At 41.6% G+C, this 5115-nt stretch overlaps 1 pseudogene; it reads right to left on the reverse strand.

Annotated features, from left to right (window-relative positions):
- Positions 1–390: 390 nt before the first annotated feature.
- On the reverse strand, positions 391–968 carry LOC103086687 (ras-related protein Rab-22A pseudogene; annotated as a pseudogene).
- Positions 969–5115: the final 4147 nt, after the last annotated feature.

Here is a 5115-nt window from a genome sequence, read left to right on the forward strand (position 1 = left end):
GATAATCTCCACAAGGGCTTTTTCTTCCCTTAAGAACCACAAAAGTGCTAATTTTCCCTTTACAAATGTTACATAAAATCTTGATTACAAAACTACTCAACAATTTAATCCTACCATCCATACAATTATACACTCCTTCTCAGCAAGGTCAACAGCCTATGATGTAGTCCCTTTGTACACCAGAGACGCTTTACAGAAGAGAAGTCCGCAGACTGAAATATTATTGCTGCAGTCTCCAAAGAGGAAACAGAACCGGTCAATTCCTGTGAATCCTTGTTGCCAGCAGAAGATACAGGACCGGCGAGGCGACCCTGGCGACAGGGCTCCAGCCCCTCCCGCTAACTTTCAGGACCACCTACTTCACCCTTGAACCTGGAGGCCGAGGCTCAGTCAGCAGCAGCTCTGTTTCGGCTCCGAAGGCTGTCTTCGGAGTTTGAAGCCCTTTCCACCGGAAGGCGGGTTGGCGTCAGTGGATGGAATTCTTCGACTAATTTCTATAAAGAGTTCGTTTATGTTTATCGCGTTTTTTGCGCTGGTCTCTACAAAAATTGCATGGATGGAGTCGGTGTAGTCCTTAGCATCTCTCTCCATGACTTCTCTTACGTCGATAAGATCACACTTATTTCCTGCAATGGCAACTACAGTATTGGGTGGGCCGTGCTGTCGAAGCTCTTTTACCCAATTCTTTAATGTTGAAAATGTCTCTTCTTTTGTGATATCATAAACAATTATAGCTGCAGCCGAGCCGCGATAGTACATTGGCGCTAAGGCACGAAATCGTTCCTGTCCAGCTGTATCCCAGATTAGGAATTTATGTAGCTCATTCTGGTACTGCACGGTCTTGGTCATAAAAGATGCCCCTATTGTTGGGTTGATGTTCGGATCAAAACTGTCTTCCACGAACCGCCACACAATACTTGATTTACCTACACCCCCAGCAGACACACTTTGAGCTCCCTCAGCGCCATGGCCTGGGAGCCAGGGGCGCGGGCCCGCAGCCGCCCTAAGTTGAGGAGGGAGAGGCCCGGCCCAGCACGAGCATCCCCCAGCGCCGCCGCGGCACGGCCTAGCCCCGGCCGCGGGGCGCGTAGAGGCGGCGGCCGCCCGTTCGCCGGTCCTCGGCCTGTCCTGTCCGTCACCAGCCGTGCGGGACCCGCCTTAGCAGCCGGGACGGTGCCGCGGGTTCCCAAGCGCCACCGCTGCCGCCATCTTGGGACGCCAGCCGGGTCCCACATATCTTAATTTAAAAAATACTTCATTGCTAAAAAATGCTAACCATCATCTGAGCCTTCAGAAAGGCATAATCTTTTTACCATAGTGACATCAAAGATCACTGATCACAGATCACCATAATAAATGTAATAATAAAGAAAAAGTTCGAAGTGTTGTGAGAATTACCAAAATGTGATACAAAGACATGAAGCGAGCAAATGCTGTTGGAAACATGGCATCATTTTTCCAAACTGTTCAATGCAGGGTTGCCACAAACCTTTAATTTGTAATAAATGCAAAGTGCAATAAAGTGAAGCACAATAAAACAAAGTATGCCTACATGTTCTGCTGTTTTTGGATGATGTGCTCTATCGATGTCAGTTATATCCATTTGATTGGTGGTGTTGCTGAGTTCAACTTTGTCCTTACTGATTCTGTGCCTGCTGGATCTGTCCATTTCTGAGAGAGGTGTGGTGAAGTCTCCAAAATGATAGCAGATTTATCTATTTCTCTTTGCACGTCTGTCAGTTTTTGCCTCGTGTGCACACTTTGTTGCCAGGCACATAGACATTAAGGATTGTTATGTCTTCCTTGAGTATTGACCTCTTTATCATGATGTAATGCCCCTCTCAATCCTTGATAACTTTTCTTACCTTGAAGTTTGCTCTCTCTCTAATTAATATAGCTACTACTCCTGCTTTTAAAATTAGTATTATCGTGGTAATTTTTCTTCATCCACTTATTTTTAATCTATATGTGTTTTTATATTTAGAGTGGGTTTTTTGAAAACAACATGTATTTAGATCTTGTGCATTGATCCACTCTGACAGTCTGTGTCTTTTCATTCATACATTTGGATCATTAACGTTTAAAGTGACTATATATTGATATAATTAGATTAATATATATGATATTGTTACTGTTTTCTCTTGATTGCCCTTGTCTTTTTTTTTTGCTTGCCCTTGCCTTTTGTTTCTATTTTTGTCTTCCACTTTTTTCTGCCTTTTTTGTTTTTAATTGAGCATTTCATATGATTTTACTTTCTCTCCTTTCTTAGCATATAAGCACTTTGTTTTTTTTTGTTTTTACTTTTTTCAGTGGTTGCATAAGAGTCTGCAATATACATTTACAGCCAATCCAAGTCTACTTTCAGATAACTCTATACCATGTCATGAGTAGCATGAGTACCTTATAATAACATAATCAAATTCCTCCCTCTTGTCCTCTGTATCATTACTGTCACTCATTTTACAACTATAAAATATACATTACATATTTATATGTATATAGAAATATATGTATATATATAAAATATACATATACACAAGCCTACATTTTTGGTATTATTTTGAACAAGCTGTTATCTCAATTAAGAATAAACAAAATATAAAAGTGTTTTTTTTTTTTTTACTTTTGCTTATTCCTTCTTTGATATTTTTCCTTACTTTATGTAGATCCAAATCTCTGACCTATATTGTTTTTCCTGTCTCTAAAGAACTTCTTTTAACATTTCTTTCAAAGCAGGTCTACTGGCAACAAATTTTCGCATGTGAAAGTCTTTATTTCTACTTCACTTTTGAAGGATAATTTTACAGGCTAAGAATTCTAAGTTGGGGTTTTTTTCTTGCAATGCTTTAAGTATTTTACTCCACTCCCATCTTGCTCACATGGGTTCCAAGGACAAGTTGAATGTAATTCTTATCTTTGTTCCTCTATACGTAAGGTGCTTTTATCCTCTGGCTTCTTTCAGTCCTTTTTCCTTATCTTTGATTTTCTGTAGTTTAAATATGATACGCCTTGGTGTAGTTGTTGGCAGTTATCCTGCTTAGTGTTCTCGGAACTTCCTGGATCCGTTGTTTCACTTCTGACATTAATTTGGGGAAATTCTCAGTCATTACTGTTTCAAATATTTCTTCTGTTCATTTCTCTCTTCTCCTTCTGATATTCCCATTATCTGTATATTACATTTTATGTAGGTGTCCCACAGTCCTCAGATAGTCTGTCCTTTTCAATCTTTGTTCTCTTTGCTTTTTCATTTGGAGGATCCTACTGACATATTTGCTAACTCAGACATTCTGTTCTCAGACATGTCCAGTCCACTAATGAGCCCATCAAAGGCATTCTTCGTTTACTACAATGCTCTTTTATCTCTGCATTTGGTTCTTTCTTAGGATTTCTAACTCTCCACTCACATTGCCCATCTGTTCTTGCATACTGCCTACTTTATCCATTAGGGCCTTTAGTATATTAATCAGAGTTGTTTTAAATTCATAGTCTGATCATTCCAGTCTCCCTGCCATGTCTAGTTCTGATGCTTGCTCTGTCTCTTCAATTTGTGTTTTTTGCCTTTGGTATGTCTTGTAATTTTTTCTTGGTAGTTGGATGTAGTGCACCAGGTAAAAGGAACTGTTGTAAATAGACCTTCAGTAATGTTGTGGTGAAGTGTGGGTGGAAGGGAAGTGTTCTATAGCTTATGATTAGGTCTCAGTCTTTTAGTGAGCCTAGGCCCCTGGACTGTGAACTTCACAAGGGTTTCTCAGTGTTTTCTCTCGCCTCTTAGGTGGAACAGGATGACTAGAGTGGACTAGAGTTGGCATTTCCTTTCTCCCACAGGAAAGGGTAGAGGGGGCTGGATTTGGGTGCTTCCCTTCCCTCAGGTCCATTAGGCCCTGATAATAGCCCAGCAGGTTAGGCTCTGGTTAACTAGTTTCCCCTGAGGGCAGGCCTTATTAAGGAGAACAGATTCTTTATTCCAAAGTAGTTCCTTTCCCTCCCCGACTCCCATGGAAGAATGAGGGGATTTTTGTCCACTATTTACTGTGAGAACCTGGTTAAGCTCCTAGAGGTAAATCTCACAATATTTTGGGGGTGACCCATGACTGGGTCCTCCTGGATTTTTTTAACTCTTAGACTGGTCCACACTAAGCCTCTAGTAATTTTTCAGTTACAGCTCAGGTTTTCCTACCCTGACACTGGTCGCCACAGTAGTTTTTTTTTGTTTTTTTTTTTTTTTTTTTTCCTTGCGTTATGCGGGCCTCTCACTGTTGTGGCCTCTCCCATTTGCGGAGCACAGGCTCCGGACGCGCAGGCTCAGCGGCCATGGCTCACGGGCCCAGCCGCTCCGCGGCATGTGGGATCTTCCCGAAACGGGGCACGAACCCGCGTCTCCTGCATCGGCAGGCGGACTCTCAAGCACTGCGCCACCAGGGAAGCCCCACAGTAGTTTTTGCTTATTAGTCTCTTCTTGGTAAGCCACAGTCGCCTGTCTGTCTCTCCAGTACTGGGGGCAGTGGTTTGCCTGTGTTCTTCCCTGTCTAATGGATTCAAGAAGAGATGTTGATTTTTCAGTCAGTTCAGGTTTTACTTGTTAGTAGGACAGAATGGTGGCTTTCAAGTTCCTTACATGTGGAACTGGAAATTGGTAACTGAGGCATGTCTTTTTTTGCTCCTTCCTTCTTCCAAGAATGCAGATATGGTGCCTGGAGCATGAGTAGCCAACTGAGACCATGAAACAAAAGCCATAGAGATGATAGTGGAAATATAAAAGGCAGAAAGAAGTTTGTTTCCAGCATCATGGGGTGTTCTAGCCCTGCATTTCCTGAATCCAGACTTCTAGAGCATGAAAGGAAAATAAACCTTATTTGCTTTTAGCTACTACTTTTCTTCAGGTTCTACATCACTCAGAACTGAACCGTATCCTAAATATTAAGTTGATGAGGAAGAAGGTCTATATTTCAACTCTTGGTTTCTAGGAGATGTTGATGGTGTGAACATAATATATAAAGTTATCACAACTAAGGTATGGCTTCAGGAGGAGAAAATAGACATTCTGTGGTAATTTCTGAAGTCCTGGCAGGACTTTGAGGATCTTATTATTACTTATAGGAAAGAAAATTCCTGCTT

This window comes from Lipotes vexillifer, unplaced genomic scaffold (assembly GCF_000442215.2).
Source record: "Lipotes vexillifer unplaced genomic scaffold, Lipotes_vexillifer_v1.1 scaffold971, whole genome shotgun sequence".
Taxonomy (NCBI): Eukaryota; Metazoa; Chordata; class Mammalia; order Artiodactyla; family Lipotidae; genus Lipotes; species Lipotes vexillifer.